Source organism: Salmo salar, chromosome 15 (genome assembly GCF_965601325.2).
Source record: "Salmo salar chromosome 15, fSalSal1, whole genome shotgun sequence".
In the NCBI taxonomy this organism is placed as follows: Eukaryota; Metazoa; Chordata; class Actinopteri; order Salmoniformes; family Salmonidae; genus Salmo; species Salmo salar.
In genome coordinates, this window is record NC_138305.1 from 59,111,034 (window position 1) to 59,132,495 (window position 21,462).

General features: G+C 43.3%; 1 long non-coding RNA gene across 1 annotated transcript; it reads right to left on the reverse strand.

Moving 5' to 3' along the window:
* Positions 1 to 4,020: 4,020 nt before the first annotated feature.
* Positions 4,021 to 5,939, reverse strand: LOC106571752 (uncharacterized). Its single transcript, XR_001320994.3, has 2 exons — positions 5,710 to 5,939; positions 4,021 to 5,370 (listed from the first exon to the last, which is right to left on the reverse strand). It is a non-coding gene; the product is annotated as an uncharacterized LOC106571752 (long non-coding RNA).
* Positions 5,940 to 21,462: the final 15,523 nt, after the last annotated feature.

Sequence of the window (21,462 nt, forward strand, 5' to 3'; positions counted from 1 at the left end):
TTATTTCATAATGTTGATGTCTTCACTATTATTCTACAATGTAGAAAATAGTAAAAATAAAGAAAAACCCTTGAATGAGTACGTGTGTCCAAACTTTTGACTGGTACTGTATGTAAATTAGATATTTTTGTATTTCATTTTCAATACATTTGCACAAAAACAGTGTTTTCACTTTGTCATTATGGGGTATTGTGTGTAGATGGGTGAGAATAAATATATATTTAATCCATTTAAAATTAAGGCTGTAACACAACAAAATGGAGAATAGTCAAGGGGTATGAATACTTTCTGAAGGAACTGTATATGCAGATATTACAGTAACAGCACATCAAGCGTCATAGGCAGTATTGCAAACTGCTGTATTCCAGGCACTATTACTGTGCCCGTTGAGAGAGAGATCCGCTTGACTGGCTGGCAGAGTGTGTGTGCCAATGGGAGAAAATTAGAGGTTTGGTGAGTGAGTCTGTCTTTTTGCATGCATGTGTCATAGAGTGTGAAAGAGAGATGAAAGAGATATGAAAGAGATATAGGCATAGGCCAGATGTCAGGGTATTATGTTATTATTTCACCTGCTCATAATTTACTTTAAAATGTGAAACATTGTTTGATTGTTAATAATAATTGTAATTCTAATAATAAGAAGGCTTATTTTAACTTACTGTATTGGTTGATGTACTGTAACTACATGAAGTTCATGATGATCAGCTGAGATGCCATACTGTGCTTTTCATTCAGAACACACACACACACGTGCACGCACACACACACACACACACACACACACAGCACTGACTATAGCTTAATTGGATATTGTTGTATGTGTCAGCAATAGCCAAGTTAGCTATGCAAAGTGCCAGATAGGTAACCATTTACAGTAACTGCAGTTTATAGTCAATACACACCATCAGCAGACAGAAGATCTAGCTAAGTTATCTACAGAAAGTAATGGAGAAACCTGACTTTTCTGTAGCAGGTAGCTCTTGCCGGGCAGCTTCATCTTGTAGCAGGTTGAACGACTAACTTACTTCCACTAGCTACTAGTAGCTAGCATGACTATAGCCAGTAACCAGCAAGTCAATTTTGTTCAGGTGTTGTTGAGTTTGCTACACTGGCATGCTAACTTCATAATAAGTTCTGCATCTTAGCTAACATGAGTATGGTTCTCTTCCTGTCACACTCACAAGGTCTAATCCTTTCTTTGTGCTGCCAACCTAGGCTGTAAATACACCCCCTAAGCCCCGTGAATATTCTATGAGGGGGCGTGTACTTCCGGGTATGAACAAAATAAAAAACCAAAAAAAGGCTGTTTTTCATTTTTCCATTCTCCGTTTTGACTCGGAAATCAAAGTAACAAAACGTACATGGACCCACCCACCTATCTACAGTAGCTAGCTAGTTGACCGCTGTGGCTAGTCAAAAACGACTTGTTTTGAAAGTTAGATCATCTAATCCTTTGAGGCTTTAAAAGCGTTTCTAACATTCAAAGCAACTGGGAAACATCCATGGCAGGCATTGTTGTCACCTTAGCTTGCTATATATCTTCTAAGTGATAGGAAGCAGGAGCCCCTAGTCAAATAATCCTGTAGGAATCCTATTGGACTACCTTTTTCCTACAAAACATTCACATACAAACGACAACATACAGACCCACCTGCTCACACCCCAACCTCCAGCACCCGTATCACTCTCTGCCACATGGCCTCAAATGGCACCATTTTGTTTCTCTCCATCACCCATGCACTTTCAACATTTAGATATCAAAGCATTTGACCTTTTCATTGTGTTAATGATGGAGGACTAGTTGATTTCCAGTTTTTAAGTATGTTTTCTCAAGATGACTGACGAGAAACGTATCGTCCAACCCATCGGGTATCTCACTGCACCATCATATGCCATGGCTTGAAAAATGCAGACAGACAGATTAAAAGTACATTTATCCTATAGGTTTTTGTCTTGTAGGATTTTGTCACCCCAGTCAGAATCCCATAAGAATAGTTTTTTCTTAATTGAACCCATTCAATTATAGTTTGCTGTCGTTGGTTCCAGTACAATACAACAACATTAATTACAATATTTTCATTTACTTCTACACTATAGGATTTTATCCTATAGGATTCCAATACAAAAATCAAATTAAAAAAGATCAGATTTTGGAATCAGTTCTATTCGACTCCTATAAAATCCTATAAGATAGGTTAAAAAAGATGAAAAGATTTTCTATTCAATTTTTTTTATTGGAATCCTGTAGGACTTTTTGACTAGGGGCACCACCACTAATCAGCCTACACCACTGTGTGTAACAGTATAGCTTCCGTCCCTCTCCTCGCCCCTACCTGGGCTCGAACCAGGGACCCTTTGCACACATCGACTACAGCCACCCTCGAAGCATCATTACCCATCGTGCCACAAAAGCCACGGCCCTTACAGAGCAAGGGGAATAACTACTTCAAGGTCTCAGAGCGAGTGACGTCACCGATTGAAATGCTATTAGCGCGCACACCGCAAACTAGCTAGCCATTTCACATCGGTTATATGTGCACACACCATCATTACTATGACAACTTGCGTAGCCATGTCAGCAAATGATTGCTGTCTGAACCAATGATGCATATAAACCAATGATGTGTATAAACCCTGGATGACTGACAGGGGGTGCTGTATTGAAGCGTGTTGTAAAAAGATTTTGGAAGCTACTTAAATGCATTTTTTTTATGTCTAAATTCGTTTTTGTTTTTTTTACACTTTTACATTTATTCTATTACAGACACTTTAATGCATACTTTTAAATTATATTTTGTGAGCTAAATATAAAAATAAAAAATGAAAAAATATATGAAAACATTTTCCTTAAAGTATTTTTACTTTAAGGAAAACCCAAAAAATACTTAAATACATGTAATTTTGGCCCTGAAACATTTATTTGAAATACTACAGAATTCCATTGATTCCTATAGAGGACTGCTCCTAATGGGGAGTGCCAATATCACTACGCCATTTCCTGGTTGCTAAAATTCTAATAGTTCGCCTGATTTCAATTTATGTGACAAAATAAGCAATGTAAAGTGTAGAGAATCATTGTACCATCTAAACCACTGTGAAATATCTTTTCAATAACCCATAATATTGTGTTTTCAGATTTTTGAAGCTGGCGTACAATACCGAAGTAAAAGATGCGAAAACTAAACTTAAGAACAGTAAGAAATAGAAATAGAGCACATAGAACAGATCTACTGCTTCTTAGACTTGCTTTCAATGAGAATGACAGATCTATAACTCAAATTTCAATCTGAATTTGGTTGGTCACCCAACAAATTACATATCGCAGCTTTAATGGCCGATACATAGCATCAGCAATCCAGGGTTTATATACATCACTGATATAAACCCTGGATTCATAATTTTTGTCTCTAACGAAGTTATGCCAAAACTACGTCCTGTAGTTGTGACAAGTGTTCCATAGCGCCTCGGCCAGGCACTTGCTGTTTAAAAACAGGCGAAAAATGCCTAGTTATTTACCTTGTTGTAGCTTTACACTCTGCGCATTGTTGTTAGATAAAGTACAAACATAATTAATGTATGGTAACAGTCGTGCCGAGTCAAACAAACTAGTACAGAAACTTGTGTGTAATATCTGTGACCATTATACAGATAATTTTTTGCCTGATGTCGCCCACCTCAGTTGATAGAATCACAGGTTCACAAAAGCATTGGAAAGCACAAGGACGGAATCATCATTTTGGTCAATTATGTAGCCAGATGTACGAGCCCTAATGAACACAATATATTTTGATGCACGTATGCTATAAACAATAGGAGAAACCCACCAGTAGATTATAGCTATTCAATAGACCGATAAGATAAGAGAACATTTACAAACAGTAAAACAAATATTAGAGGAACATCACACTGATATTGATGAAAAGTGTTCATCGTCACATAGAGGGCCGACTTGTGTTCTTGCCTTCGTCAGATGCCTCTAAAACTCTGTTTCTTTGTGGTGCAGCAAGCAACATATCGGGGATCATTAAATCATACTTTATTCACAATGCAATTAAAATCACAACACACTCTACATTAAAAACAATACAACAAAAGAGAAAGAATAAAACAAGGCATGTCTGCCTGGGCGTCTGGTAGCTCTGGCTTTTGCCTGGACTCTACTCTGGATTTGACATTAAGCCAGAATGTAGACTTTATTCGCAATTCTCTTAAAACATGTAGGCATAGAAAGAAACAACATGTATTCTAGGAGGTACTGGTGACACTAATGGAAAGGTCCTACTGGGACCAATTGCAAATCAACCCTATACCATTTGGGTCCATTTGGGTCCATTTGGCATTGAGGGGAGATTGCTGTTGTAATAGAGTGCTGTAAAGCCTTATTTATTTATAAAACCCTCTTAGACCTCACTCCCCCCTATCTGAGATACCTACTGCAGCCCTCATTCTCCACATACAACACCCGTTCTGACAGTCACATTCTGTTAAAGGTCCCCAAAGCACACACATCCCTGGGTCGCTCCTCTTTTCAGTTCGCTGCAGCTAGCGACTGGAACGAGCTGCAAAAAAACACTCAAACTCTTCATTCAAAGACTCAGTCATGGACGCTCTTACTGACAGTTGTGGCTGTTTCGCGTGATGTATTGTTGCCTCTACCTTCTTGCCCTTTGTGCTGTTGTCTGTGCCCGATAATGTTTGTACCATGTTTTGTGCTGCTACCATGTTGTGCTGCTGCCATGTTGTGTTGCTACCATGTTGTTGTCATGTCGTGTTGCTACCATGCTGTGTTTTCATGTGTTGCTGCCGTGCTATGTTGTTGTCTTAGGTCTCTCTTTATGTAGTGTTGTGGTGTCTCTCTTGTCGTGATGTGTGTTTTGTCCTATATTTTTATTTAATTTAAAATGTTTAATCCCAGACCCCGTCCCCGCAGGAGGCCTTTTGCCTTTTGGTAGGCCGTCATTGTAAATAAGAATTTGTTCTTCACTGACTTGCCTAGTTAAATAAAGTTTAAAAATAATACATTTTAAAAAGCTAGGGGCTCGTCAGTAACTAAAACACAACATATACTGAAAAAAAGCGCAAATATTTTTTCAAACTAATGATAGGCAGCAACATAACACTGTCACATTTGCCTGTTGGCTGTTAAATGTTTGTTAAACAATGATCAGAAGTTAGTTTATCTTCACCACATGCATTTCCTTTTTATTTTATTTAACTCCACCCCTCATAGCCGGCATTGCTGTCTCTTTTGAGCAGGTACTTCGGAGTATATGCTGGGTGCAAATGGATGAAATTGCCCACCCGGGCAAGAATCAGGCGTCCCACTCGAAAAACCCAATCTTCTTCCCCCAGACCAGTGCAGTACATCATCTGCAATGAGATGAGAGAAGGAGAGGACACAGATATGCATAACCTTTATCCCAAATCAACACCTAGGTCTAGACCCTATTTCCGAGGCACTGTAGATCTGAGAGGATTGGAAGCTAGACGGTGGAATAGCGCGGTGTATGCAAGTGTACTACTGCCTTGAGGACCGGGATTTTGTTGTGCATGGAGAGTGCACGCCTCTGCACTGCAGTATCATAGGATCAGCCTCCCTTCAGTTTATACCACTCTCTCAATAGGTTGGCAGGAGCAATGCGAGGCCTAAGATACAAGGCCTACGGTATAAGATGCAGTATTATATTACTCTTTCTCAATTTGACTTACCTCGATTCCTCACATTCTCTTTCCTCGCCCCCTTTTCAACACGGATTAGCGGGTTAGATCAGATGTTGCTCCCTTCAACCTTTCTCCTCCATTGCATTTTGAGGAGGCGAGGAGAGAGGATGCAAGCAATTGACGAAGGGCCACACACCGGTGGCATTCCTGCCTGACTACATTGCAGATGCATGCCAGATCTCACGCCGGGGTAGGTGTTAAACATATCAACTAACCACATCACATGATATAGCAATCTGATGCCTGACCGTGCAGTTCATGATGTGGCGCACAACCATTGGTTGACGCAATGCAACGTCAGCAATGTAATCAGGAAAAACACCATCACGTAATTACTCATCCTCCCAGTCACACAATCACGCCAATATACGTGACTGGGTGACATGATAAATAAATGTAAGCAACTGAATAGAATGGAAAGAAATAATATTATACAACGTTTACATACGCATCCACTCACTCATGTATCAGGAGGTGACTACTCTGAATATTGCATTCGCAATACGTAACCTTGGACTTCAATTGAATCAACATAAAAGCATAAGTAAATGTGTGCTGAGTTTGAAATGGTATTCACTCATCACTTTGTTGCTGGCTTTCCTCCTGTTGGTGGTCACCGTCTTGTCTGTAGCCTACTTGACTTTTCATCTTGGTGTACGCCAAATCTGACAAGTAAACAAAGTCATATTCAAGATATTGTTCGCGTAAATAAGTACAGTACAATGGACAGTGACTCCATCATCTACACGGAATGCTTTCTTAGATTAGTCTTTTAATTGTCCAGTTATTTTACATCAGTGCAGATTACATGTACACATGTAGCAGTTCACAGTTCACATAGCAGTCTACACTCTATCCGGATTAAGAGAAGGACAAGAAGGCGTAGGCACAGACTAATAGTATGTTCCCCTGACTGACTGGAGTTGCACTTACCGAAGTGATTTCAGTAATTCCAGTGGATTGGATCTTTAATGGTGTTAAAAAAAGAAGGGCAACATACTGGTTATGATTGAGGCATCTGCTAATACAAATTAAGATAATGGCACAAAGTTAACATGAAAATACACGACATATACAAAAGTATGTGGACACCCATTGAACTTAGTGGATTCAGCTATTTCAGCCGCACCCGTTGCTGACAAGTGTATAAAATCGAGCACACCACCATGCAATCTCCATAGACAAACATTGGCAGTAAAATAGCCTAACTGAAGAGCTCAGTGACATTCAACGTGGCACCGTCATAGGATGGATATCATAAGGTGAATGCACCAATTTGTAAGTCGCTCTGGATAAGAGCGTCTGCTAAATGACTTAAATGTAAAATGTAAAATGTAATGCCACCTTTCCAAAAAGTCAGTTCGTAAAATTTCTGCCCTGCTTGAGCTGCCCCGGTCAACTGTAAGTGCTGTTACTGTGAAGTGGAAATGCTCAGCCGAAAAGTGGTAAGCCACACAAGCTCACAGAATGGGACTGCCAAGTGCTGAAGAGCGTAGCAACACTCACTACCGAGTTCCAAACTGCCTCTGGAAGCAATGTCAGCACAAGAACTGTTCGTCGGGAGCTACATGAAATGGGTTTCCATGGCAGAGCAGCCGCAAACAAGTCTAAGATAACCATGCGCAACACCAAGTGTTGGCTGGAGTGGTGTAAAGCTCGCCGCCATTGGACTCTGGAGCAGTGGAAACACGTTCTCTGGAGTGATGAATCACGCTTCAACATCTGGCAGTCTGATTGACACATCTGGGTTTGGCGGATGCTATCTGCCCGAATGCATAGTGCCAACTGTAAAGTTTGGTGGAGGAGGGATAATGGTCTGGGGCTGTTATTCATGGTTTGGGCTAGGCCCCTTAGTTCCAGTGAAGGGAAATCTTAACGCTACAGCATACACTGACATTCTAGATGATTCTGTGCTTCCAACTTTGTGGAAACATTTTGGGGAAGGTACTTTCAAATCAAATCAAATTTTATTTGTCACATGCGCCGAATACAACCTTACAGTAAAATGCTTATTTACAAGACCTATAAAAATAAATAATTAAACAGCAGCAGTAAAATAACAATAGTGAGGCTATATACAGGTGGTACCGGTACAGAGTCAATGTGCGGGGGCACCGGTCAGTCGAGGTAATTGAGGTAATATGTACATGTAGGTAGAGTTAAAGTGACTATGCATAGATGAAAAACAGAGAGTGTAAAAGAGGGGTCTGGGTAGCCCTTTGATTAGTTGTTCAGGAGTCTTATGGCTTCGGGGTAGAAGGTGTTAAGAAGCCTTTTGAACCTAGACTTGGTGTTCCGGTACCGCTTGCCGTGCCATAGCAGAGAGAACAGTCTATGACTTGGGTGGCTGGAGTCTTTGACAATTTTTAGGGCCTTCCTCTGACACCGCCTGGTATAGAGGTCCTGGATAGCAGGAAGCTTGGCCCCAGTGATGTACTGTGCCGCACACACTACCCTCTGTAGCGCCTTGCGGTTGGAGGCTGAGCAGTTGCCATACCAGGCAGTGATGCAACCAGTCAGGATGCTCTCGATGGTGCAGTTGTATAACCTTTTGAGGATCTGGGGACCCATGCTTAATTTTTTCAGTCTCCTGCGGGGGAAAGGTGTTGTCGTGCCCTCTTCACAACTGTCCTGGTGTGTTTGGACCATGATAGTTTGTTGGGGATGTGGACATCAAGGAACTTGAAGTTCTTGACCTGCTCCACTGCAGCCCCATCGATGAGAATGGGGGCGTGCTCCTCCTTTTCCTGTAGTCCACAATCATCTCCTTTGTCTTGATCACATTGAGGGAGAGGTTGTTGTCCTGGCACCCCACAGCCAGGTCTCTAAAGTCCTCCCTATAGGCTGTCTCATCGTTGTTGGTGATCAGGCCTACCACTGTTGTGTCATCGGCAAACTTGATGATGGTGTTGGAGTCATGCCTGGCCATGAGGTCATGAGTGAACAGGGAGTACAGGAGGGGACTGAGCATACACTCCAGAGGGGCCCCCGTGTTGAGGATCAGTGTGGCGGATGTGTTGTTACCTACCCTTACCACCTAGGGGCGGCCCGTCAGGAAGTCCAGGATCCAGTTGCAGATGGAGGTGTTTAGTCCCAGGGTCCTTAGCTTAGTGATGAGCTTTGTGGGCACTATGGTGTTGAACGCTGAACTGTAGTCAATTAATAGCATTCTCACATAGTTGTTCCTTTTGTCCAGGCGGGAAAAGGCAGTGATGAGTGCAATATCTGTGCAATATCATCTGTGGATCTGTTAGGGCAGTATGCAAATTGTAGTGGGTCTAGGGTTTCTGGGATAATTGTGTTGATGTCAGCCATGACCAGCCTTTCAAAGCACTTCATGGTTACAGATATGAGTGCTACGGGTCGATAGTCATTTAGGCAGGGTACCTTAGTGTTCGATGGTGGTGGTCTACTTGAAACATGTTGGTATTACAGACACAGTCAGGGAAAGGTTGAAAATGTCAGTGAAGACACTTGCCAGTAAGTCAGCGTATGCTCGGAGTACACGTTCTGGTAATCCATCTGGCCCTGCGGCCTTGTGAATGTTGACCTGTTTAAAGGTCTTACTCACATCGGCTACAGAGAGAGTGATCACACAGTCGTCCTGAACAGCTGATGCTCTCATGCATGCTTCAGTATTACTTGCCTCGAAGTGAGCATAGAAGTAATTTAGCTCGTCTGGTAGGCTCGTGTAACTGGGCAGCACTGTGCTTCCCTTTGTTAGTTTGCAAGCCCTGCCACATCTGACAAGCGTCAGAGCCGGTGCAGTACGATTCCATCTTAGTCCTGTATTGACGCTTTGCCTGTTTGACTGTTCGTCGGAGGCCATAGCTGGATTTACATTTTACATTTAGTCATTTAGATTTCTTATAAGCTTCCGGGTTAGAGTCGGAGCTTAGAGTCGGAGCTTCCTTGAAAGTGGAAGCTCAGTGTGGATGTTTCCTGTAATCCATGGCTTCTGGTTGGGGTATGTACGTATGGTCACTGTGGGGACAACATCATCGATGCACTTATTGATGAAGCCAGTGACTGATGTGGTGTACTCTTCAATGCCATCGGAAGAATATTACAGTCTGTGCTAGCAAAACAGTCCTGTGGCTTAGCATTTGCTTCATCTGACCACTTTCTTATTGACCAAGTCACTGGTGCTTCCTGCTTTTGTTTTTGCTTGTAAGCAGGAATCAGGAGGATAGAGTTATGGTCGGATTTGCCAAATGGAGGGTGAGGGAGAGCTTTGTAAATGTCTCTGTGTGGGGTGTAAAGGTGGTCTAGAGGTTTTTTTCCCCTCTGGTTGCACATTTAACATGCTGGTTGAAATTAGATAAAACAGATTTGAGTTTCCCTGCATTAAAGTCCCTGGCCACTAGGAGCGCCACTTCTGGATGAGCGTTTTCCTGATTGCTTATGGCCGTATACAGTTTTAGGGCCAGCATCGGTTTGTGGTGGTATATAGACAGCTACGATAAATACAGATGAAAACTCTCTTGGTAAATAGTGTGGTCTACAGCTTATGATGAGATACTGTACTCTACCTCAGGTGAGAAAAACCTTGATCCTTAGATTTCGTGCACCAGCTGTTGTTTACAAATATACATTTCATGTTTAACATGACAATGCCCCCGTGCAGAAAACGAGGTCCATACAGGAAATGGTTTGTCAAGATTGGGCCCTGACCTCAACTCCATAGTGTAATTTCTTAATCATTGTACCTAAACTGTATGTGTAAACATGTATACGCAGGGCCCAGCTGTAAAAGAGACCTTGGTCTCAGTCTGTTCCTTGTTGAAATAAAGGTATAATAATAGAAGATCTTTAGGATGAATTGGAACGCAGACTACGAGCCAGGCCTAAACGCCCAACATCAGTGCCCGGCCTCACAAATGATCTTGTGGTTGAAGGGAAGCAAGTCCACGCAGCAATGTTCCAACATCTAGTGGAAAGCCTTCCCAGAGGCGTGGAGGCTGTTGTAGCAGCAAGGGGGGGACCAACCAAAATATTGCGACCAACCAATATAAATGCCCATGAATTTGGAATGAGATGTTCGACGAGCAGGTGTCCACATACTTTTGGTAATGTAGCGTATGTCTGTCTTACCTCCTGATGTGATTTCTTAAAGCTTGGCTCACATTCCTGGTTTTGCTGGAAGTTGATAGAAAAACACCCATAGATAGGCCCATACCACAGAAGCCTCATATTCACATGGAAGAAAAACTGTGAATAAACAACCTATCATGTGATCAAGTCCCTTCCCTTTAGACTATACATTATTTGAGTAGGTGGAACACACAGAGCAAACTTGATCCTCCTCACTGTGGTCTGTGCTTGCCAGTCCTCTTTCTTGAAAAGAGCAGAGGAATAAGTGAATAGAGGAAACAGTTTTGCCATCCATATTCCCTGAGGAATCCATAAGGCAGATATCTTATTTCAAGGTGTGGTGTGGATGCAGCTGGGAACATAGGGCTGCAAGGGTAGTGTCACTGACAAACTTTCACAATTCTAGAAGTAGCTTGAAACTAGCCTTTCTAATTATGGTACCAGCTGATCTCTATACTCCTGCCTAAAAACAACATTGTGCCAACTTGTGCTACAGTTTGATCAAACAACTTTGGTAAACCTTTCTCTACAATATTACAAGTAATAACACTTATCATGTAAAATATATTAATAGAATACAATCTAACACCAATCAGAACATTTTGAATGCATCATATCAAGGTAAGCCAGCTAGCTAACTATTACAGTATAGAGATTAAGAGATTTGGAAATGTTGTCTTGCACAGTGGCTTCAACACAGTGCCCCTATCAGTCATCTAGTGTATATATAAATCATTGGTCTGGACACACACAAATCCGATTTGGTCACTTGTAACTTGCTGTTTGGACAGTCAGTATTCCAAAACGGGTTTGAAAAACAGAACTGATTTGAACATTAAGGCCTGCAGTGTGAACAAGGCTTAAGTAGACCAGACCCAGCTGCAATCGCACTGGTGTCTATGCGAGAGCCACCCCCTTAAGTAGACAATGGGAAAAAGCCTAAGTGAACTATCTTCATTTACCCACCATTTTTGGTTTTCCTACCGGGCTTTGCCAATGCTCTGTAAACTCTGATGGGGAGAGTACCCATGTGGACTGATTCCACCCATAGCCTGGATTTGTTTCCATAAGGCCTAGTTTTTGATTGAGTTCAATTTGATTTAGATTTATTGGGAGAAATATTTTTTATGTTCATCATTTTTGTCTGTATTAGTAGCCTGGGTATTTTTTGCCTCTTTTGCCTAGATTATTATTTATCCTAAACCCTTTCTACTATCACAACCATTATTATGTGAATGAAACTACCTTTTTCACACACACACTCACACACACGCGCGCACACACACACACTCAATCTCGGCATGACATCGATTTATCTAGCATCACAATATACAAAAATGTACATCTAGGCATTATCTTTCTGTCATACAGATAGTCAATGATGATGTATAGACATTCTGGAAGCCGGTTTAAAATATTTGTGAAAAACAAAGAAGAGAAGAAAACATTTAAAAGTTGTGATTCAATTTGTTAATACGTTAATAGCATACAGTGTTCTTTGCTGGGTGGGTGCTTTTATCCAAAGCGTCTTACACGGCCTTCCCTCAAGCCTAACAACATTTTCTCCCGTTTATTCCACAGGATGATTCTACTGAGGGGCTGCAGGTTAAGTGCCTTTCACCCACTGCAAGCTTTCCATACTGATCCACCTTGGAGTTGAACCAGCAACCCTTTTTCAACCTTTAGCCCATCTCTTCTGGGGAGTTCAGATGCTAACACTGATTTAAATGCTTATAAACGACCGATCGGATATTTAAATAATCATTAGTCAAGTTCATGTATATTAAAGTTAGTAATTACATAAATAGAAACATTTTTCCCCAGCTTGGGCAATTTGTTACTTAATGTGCAATTATACATGCTCCAAACGAAATATTACAGTATGTTATGATAGAGCATGATCGAATTGGTGGTTTTCTGTTGATGTGTTAAAAAACGCTTTAAGATGTCTCTACAGTAAAGGCTTCTCTTGGGTGAAGCGAAGCACTAAGTCAGCACACTGTAACATCTGGTTGGGTCACCTCCCTAGTTTAAGCCTGCCATTATGGTCGACAGATCTGGGCTCTCACTGTCTCTCGCTGTCTATTTTCATTTCTCTACTTGTAATTCCTGGACAAGAACTGACCATAACTGGCTTAGGATACAGCCCAACAATAACAAATATTTTTTTTCTCCTCTCGTCCAGAGACCCCAAGTTAAACAACTCTGTGCACTCCTTCTCTCTCTCCCCCTCTCTCAATTTCTCTCTCTCACTCCTTATTTTCAATCTGCTTCCACATCATTTCCACCAGGGGTATGTCCTACTATGCAATTCAATGAACACTTAGCGCTTCAGTTCAGTTTTGCTTGGCACAAGGGAACAACTATGCATTCTGTACAGTGGAAGTTGTTTTATATCACCAAGTCGGTTCAATTAACGTTGGTACCTTACAACCAGTGTTGCTCCCCTCACATAATGAGATTCATTCCCTACACGGCTTTATAATTGCTGCTTCTGGTCGGTGGAACATTGAAATCCCCCAAACGAGGCAACAGGCATGAGGTGCTTCTGTGTGCGGGTCCCCTGGCGCAGCTCCATGTGTAGGCCCCCGTAGATCCTCTGGCGGAGCTCCTTGTGGCAGGGCACCAAGGCAAACACACCGGCAACAGATGGACTCTGTTGTGTTCCTGCCATCCGTGGAGCTGAGGCTGGCTCTGAGCACAGGCCTGCTGAGAGAGAGATATTGGAACATCCACTCATATTTTGTGTGCAGACATATAGCCCTGCAGATATTTGTTACAGGTTTATGGTCTGTTTATGATGGATGTTTATGAGCATGGGCAAGATTTTTTTTAAACTGCAGGATACAGAAGATTTCCCCAACTTGTTTAACTTCAATCTCTCTTATACATTACTTCACACAATTACTCTCCACATTTTCCCAATCCCTCAGTTTAGTATATGCACCTTCATGACAACATTATGAGTTACAGGGAAAACATATGGCCAGTAAGAGGCACGATAACTCCTGCTACTCCTGGGGTTTAACGGCATACCAATGGCGAAGTTGTTGAGTTTCCAGGTGTAGCACATTCATCACACACTAGAGGGCGATCTCTAACAGAAATTGGGTAGATAATGGCGATGACTGGAGAGGACCACGGGTCTGTTTCCATGACTGACAAAAAAATGCCCTCGAGTCAAATTTACATTTAGCAGAGACTCTTATCTACAGAAGCAATTATCATTAAGTGACTTGCTCAAGAGCACATTCACAGTTGTTTTTTGTTGTTGTTTTTTTCTACATGTAGTCAGCTCAGGGATTTGAACCAGCAACCGTTCAGTTACTGACCCAGTACGCTTAACCACTAGGCTACCTGCCACTTAAAATCACTCATGTACTGTAGGCCAAAAGAGTTAGGAAACTTATTTCAAACAGACTACATGTCACAGTAGAGGTGGAGTGGTATTTTCTTTATTTCTCAATGTGAAACAAAATATGCCTTCATGTTCAGCAGTATGAGTGAAAAACACAGGCTTATGAAGCTATAGAGAGGTAAGGTGTCGGATTCTAAGGTTGTTGTTTTTAAAATGTGGAATAGGCCTAGTCCCTTGAAAAACATAAAATACAGTGAAGGCTGAAGATAAACATGATAAATAACTTCATCTGACAGGCATTAAGACAGACAGACCCTGAGGGCTTCTGGCTGGTATGTACAGCTAAACTAGCCTTTGAGTATCGGTTTACAGGCCAGAGAGCGAGAGAGAGAGAGAGAGATCTACGTTAATATATGTTTTGAAACCACACAGACCACTGGCTAATAACCCACTGAACCACAACATGACAGTGTTCAAGGCCAGTGTTCAACAGCCGCATCCATCCACCCGAGCTTGTTCTCGTAACACTAACCGCTTACAAAAGGAGATGCATGAAAATAAACGTTTCATTATGTTATTCAACGCGCGTGTCTATGTTTGACGCTTCACCGAAGAATGTAAGTGTTATTTTTGTTAAGGATTGGCCAATTATCTGGTCAGTATACAGCGTAACCAGAGTCTCAAGATGACAAAGTAAATTGGAGCGAGGTAGCCGTTGCAACTTTCCCTTCTTTTCTTTTGTCAATACCCAATTATCCTCTCTGTTGCACTTCCCTGATAGCAGAGGCCCTAAAATAGCTTTCTGAGGCATTGTTTTCTAATTGCAGCAATCCGGAGTCACTTGAAGCATTGATCAAACATTAGAGGCTTCATACAGTCAGTGCGTGGGCAAGGTGGAGTGGAACAGGAGAGAGAGACAGAGAGACAGAGAGGATTGCAGGTTGCCTGATTATTAGGTGTTTTGAAATGGGTGTCAAGATATTTTAAAGAGTGGTGCACTATTGGCTTGATTGTCTTGTTGTAGTCCTCTAATGCGCATGTGTCAAACTCATTCCGCGGAAGGCCGAGTGTCTGTGGCTTTTCGATCCTCCCTTGTACTTGATTGATGAATTAAATGTCACTGAATAGAAAAGAACTCCCCTCACCTGGTTGTCTAGGTCTTCATTCAAAGGAAAAACCAGCAGACGCTAGGCCCTCCATGGAATGATTTTGACACTCCTCTAAAGTGTGACGGTCGACTAGTGTCTCAGGATTCCATGTAGTGATGACTGAGTGGACTGTGGCTGTAGCTGGTTGGTGGACATGTTGTTTGTAATTTGTCACTTTGTAGGGATGTGGCAGGCATACAGCATGTTGTGTTGATTGTTGGTCATGGCTGAGGGCTAGACCACCTGCAGTAATTATGCTATAAGTATACATGGCGCTCTGAAAAGCCCTTAAGGAAGAGTTTAGCCATTGAATCTGGAGAGATGGAGATGTTTGTGTTAATTACCCCCTAGTGTTATTTTAGGCTAGCTTATCATATTTCTTTACATAGCTAATAACCCCCTATTCATCTAACTATGTATTGTTGTTCTGAATGGGCTTCCGTACAGTTTATCTTCCCCTCAACGAAATACAATTCATCCTTGTGTAGGGTTTTTGTGTAGTTTTGATATATGAGAAACATACGGGATAAAACCTGTTCCTATGTGGTACTTACGAGCGGTACCATGAGAGCAGTACCATGTGTTCCAGAAAGCTCTTAACAGCTACTTTTCACATCCATTACTCTCCAAAGTTAATGGCGTAAAAGGAAAGTTCTCACTAGATGGAATGTCGCTAGACAGTTATTTCTCTCCCCCTACTCTATGGGGAATTTTCAGACACAGAAAACAGCTTTTACAACATAGCACCTGAGTATGTCCAGTGTTAATATTGGGTGTTTGTCCCCTCCCAACACCTAGATAGCTATTGGATGTTTTTTCCCCCACATTCTCCGAACACCTATTATTTTTTTTACATTTACATTTTTGTCCAGGGATGGGCAACTCCAGTCCTCGAGGGGCCTGATTGGTGTAACACTTTTCCCCAGCCCCAGCTAACACACCTGACTCCAATAATCAACTTATCGTGACCTTCAGTTTAGAATGCAATTAGTTTAATCAGCTGTGTTTGCTAGGGATGGGGGAAAAGTGTGACACCACTCCAGCACCCGAGGACTGGAGTTGCACATCCCTGAAATAAACTTAAGCCAGCTGCACAACTCACACTGCAGAAAACTGGCCCTGTTGATTGTCATTATGAAAGTTCATACAGGCGTGTCGTTTCGGTCTTTGCTCCAGCCCAGTCGTTTAATTACTTAATTATAGCTGTTAATTGGCTGAGAGGCAGAGGCACCTGTGACTTTATCAAGGGTGTGAGTTAGTGGTCACCTCATTGGGGAACTGACAATATTTTTGTATTTTTTGTCTGTGTGTGTGTCTCCTCAGATTCCTTAAGGTGGTATATCAATTTCCACACACTTGTATTCTGGGAACCAAAACATACATTTTCTGCATGCATTTCAACTAACTGAGTATTCATTTACAAATTTGGAGTGGCACTAACTGGCAAGATGGGGGGGGGGGGGGGGGGGGGGCACTGGGGTTTGAAAGGAGGAATATTTTTGCATGACAAACCGTTTACAACCAGCAGGACACAGGCAGGAAATATTTCCACCATTCCAAGCGTTAAGTAAATGTCCTTGTCCTTGTAGTTTTCCCTGCTCCTAGCTTCCATTGCCAATACAATGGCTGCCGTTTTACTGGCTCCTAACCAACTGGGGTATTTTGTGTGTGTTTCGCATTGTTTGTAACTTATTTTGTACATAATGTTGCTGCTACCATCTCTTATGAACGAAAAGAGCTTCTGGATATCAGAACGGGGAAGGATATGCTGCTTCTCCTGCTTCTCCGAGACCAGGCCCAAATCCCTGTTATTTGCGTGAAGAAAGAGACGGAAATACAGGGGGCAGAGATCGGGGTGCCTTGCTAGGATTCATTGGCGAGTGGGTAACCTGCCTCTACCATTTGTTCTATTTTCTGACGTGCAATCACTGGAAAATAAACTGTATGATTTCCATTCAAGACTATCCTACCAACGGGACAATAAAATCTTTAATATCTTATGTTTCACCGAGTCGTGGCTGAACAACGACACGGATAATATACATTTGGATGGGATTTCCTTGCATCGGCAAGACAGAACAGCTACGTCTGGTAAGACGAGAGGTGAGGGTGTGTGTCTGTTTGTCAATAACAGCTGGTGCGTGATGTCTAATATTAAGGAAGTCTCGAGATATTGCTCGCCTGAGGTAGAGTACCTCATGATACGCTGTAGACCACACTATCTACCAAGATCTATCATCTATATTTTTTGTAGCCATCTATTTACCACCATAAACTGATGTTGGCACTAACATCGCACTCAACAAGGCCATAAGCAAATAAGAAAGTGCTCATCCAGAGGCGGCGCTCCTAATGGCCGGGGACTTTAATGCAGGCAAACTTAAATCCGTTTTACCTCATTTCAACCAGCATGTCACATGTGCAACCAGAGGGAAAAAAACTCTTGACCACCTTTACTCCACACACACAGATGCATACAAAGCTCTCACTCACCCTCCATTTGGCAAATCTGACCATAACTCGATCCTCCTAATTCCTGCTTACAAGCAAAAACTAAAGCATGAAGTACCAGTGACTCGCTCAATACGGAAGTGGTCAGATGACGAGGATGCTACGCTACAAGACTGTTTTGCTAGCACAGACCGGAATATGTTCCGGGATTCAACCAATGGCACAGAGGAGTATAACCACCTCACTACTGCTCCGTAGCACTCACGTCGGTATGAAGTGCTTTGAAAGGCTGGTCATGGCTCACATTAACACCATCATCACAGAAACCCTAGACCCACTCCAATTCACATACCGCCCCAACAGATCCACAGGTGACGCAATCTCAATCGCACTCCACAATGCCCTTTCCCACCTGGACAAAAGGAACACCTATGTGAGAATGCGGTTCATTGACTACAGCTCAGCGTTCACCACCATAGTGCCCACAAAGCTAAGCAAAGGACCCTGGGACTAAACACCTCCCTTTGCAACTGGATCCAGGACTTCCTGATGGGCCGCCCCCAGGTAGTAAGGGTAGACAACAACACATCTGCCACGCTGATCCTCAACACGGGGGCCCCTCAGGGGTGCGTGCTTAATCCCCTCCTGTACTCCCTGTTCAACCACAACTGCATGGCCAAGCACGACTCCAGCACCATCATTAAGTATGCTGACGACACAACAGTGGTAGGCCTGATCACCGTCAACGATGAGACAGCCTATAGGGAGGAGGTCAGAAACTTGGCAGTGTGGTGCCAGGACAACAACCTCTCCCTCAACATGATCAAGACAAAGGAGCTGATCGTGGACCACAGGAAAAGAAGGGCCAAACACGCCCCCATTCACATCGACGGGGCTGTAGAAGAGCGGGTCGAGAGCTTCAAGTTCCTTGGTGTCCACATCAACATATTATCATGGTCAAGACGCACCAAGACAGTTGTGAAGAGGGCACGACAACACCTTTTCCCCCTCATGAGACTGAAAAGATTTGGTATGGGTCCCCAGATCCTCAAAAAGTTCTACAGCTGCACCACCGAGAGCATCCTGACCCGGTTGCATCACCACATGGCATGGCAACTGCTCGACATCCGACCGTAAGGCTCTACAGATGGGGATGCCTACGGCCCAGTACATCACTGGGGCCAAGCTTCCTGACATCCAGGACCTGTATACTAGGCGGTGTCAGAGGAAGGTCCAAAAAATGTTCAAAGCCTCCAGTCACCCAAATCATAGACTGTTCTCTCTGCTACCGCACTGCAAGCGGTACTGGAGCGTCAAGTCTAGGTCCAAAAGGCTCCTTAACAGCTTCTACCCCCAAGCCATAAGAACAATTAATCAAATGGTCACTGGACTATTTACACTGACCCCATCTTCCCTTTATTTTTACACTGCTGCTACTCGCTGTTTATTATCTATGCATAGTCAAATTACCTCGACTAACCTGTACGCTCGCACATTGACTTGGTACCGGTACCCCCTGTATATAGCCTTATTGTTAGTTTATTGTGTTACTAATTTTATTTAGTAAATGTTTTCTTATTCTATTTCTTTAACTACATTGTTGGTTAAGGTCTCGTAAGTAAGCATTTCACGGTAAGGTCTACACCTGTTGTATTCGGCGCATGTGACAAATAAAATTTGATTTCACTGTAGTTTTCAGCATGATTGAACTCACTCCCTCCGTCTCCCTCATCCTCTTTCTTTTCTCTCTCTGAGTCGCTGGTTCATTTATTTCTAAGAGGGTTAATTATCACCCTTCACTCTTGTATTATTTTCTGTAATACTGCAGCTTAACATAACTGACTACAGAACGGTATGTTGACTGTTACTAATGTCAATGCTTGGTATTCAGGGTTCTGGTGGTGGGATTCAACATCTGGTAACCCTTTACAGTTAGTTGCTCGTTAGCCCTTGATCATGACTCAATTCCATTAAATTGCACATAAGTCATTGGACAAATGCGTCTTCTGTAGTGGGGAATTTTGTTAAGAGCCGTGACGCTCAGTCTGAACATTAACACACATTGCTTGCGATACGGTTTTGGAAGCTTAAGGACCTTATCTTTCATAACGGCAACAAATCATTTTCATAAAACAAAAGTTTAATTGATACACATCTTTAATAGGGCTAGTGTAACGTAGACACAGGGAGTCTGTAAGCAAGTGAAGTGTGAGTTTAAAGAAAACGAATACAAAACAAGAGAAGGGTCTAACAAGGAAAACATAAACAATACTACCTGATGACTGAAACAGAGTGTTAGATAAATTGTAAGTAATCAAGGTAGTAATGAAGTTCAGGTGTGACTGATGATTGGGCGCAGGTGTGCGCAATAATGGTTGCCAGGTGTGCGCAATGATGGGTTGCCAGGATCGGTGGTTAGTAGACCGGTGATGTCGAGTGCCGGAGGGGGCATGCTGGCGTAGACATGACATTACACCCCCCCCCCATGCACGGGAGCAAGGAGCGGGCCGGTCCAGATGGCGAAGGTGGAAATCTTGGATGATGTTGGGATCTAGAATGTTGTACAATGGAACCCAACACTGCTCCTCTGGACCATACCCCTTCCAGTCCACCAGGTACTCTAGCCAACCCCCACAACGCCGGCACGCAACTACCAGGATGGAACACGGGAGCCTCACTGCTCCTTCAGACGGTGGATGGCACACTGGAGTTTCACGTGGGCATCGTTCCATACCTCTTCTGCGTGCCTGAACCACTCTTCCACTGCAGGAGTTTCGGTCTGGCTCTGAGTCCACGGAGCCATACTGCCGGAAGGCCTGCTGGAACAGTGCCTCAGAGACCTGGAGAGCGGTAGGGAGCCCAGAGAGAGGGATAAAACGGCAGGGTTTAGAGAATCTGTCAACAACCAGAATAGTGGTAAAACCATCAGAAAGGGGGAGATCAGTTACAAAGTCTATGGACAGATGTGACCAAGGCCGCTGAGGCACGGGTAGAGAAGTAGTTTCCCTACTGGAGCGTGCCGGGGAGTTTTGGATTGAGTATATACTGGACATGAGTTGACATAGTGGGCGACGTCCTGCGCCAAAGTGGGCCACCAGTATTTATCAGAAAGGGATTGGATGGTGTGGGTGATACCTGGGTGTCCAGTGGCGAGGGATGTGTGACCCCTATCTCCATAGGTTCAGGCCCTGCATCAGGACGGCCAAAGGAGGAAGCCGAGGGATGAGGGGACCGCCGACGCTCGCGAAGAATGTTATCCAGAAGGATGGCCATCGCGATGAGCGCATCCAGGGAAAGGTTGTTGTCCCAACACGCCAACTCCGCCTGGACTCCTTGCGCAGTCCTCTTCGGAATAGGGTGCGGAGCGACGGCTCATTCAATTCACTGGAGGCTGCCATGGTCCAGAAGGTGGGGGCATACTCCGCAGTGGCCTGGGGACTATGCCAGAGTTGGAGTAGTCGCTCACCTCCTTCTGTGCCTTCCGGTGGATGGTCGAAGACCACCCTGAACAGAGCCATAAACTCCTCACATGAACCCAGCTCCTCCTCTCCTCTCTCCCAGATGGTCGCAGCCCACTTCAATGCCTGCCCGATCAGCAGGGAAATTACCGTGGCAACCTTGGACCTCTCGGTGGTGGGGGCTCCCATCTGATGGGTGAAATAGAGAGGGCACTGGAGGGACAGTTGGGCA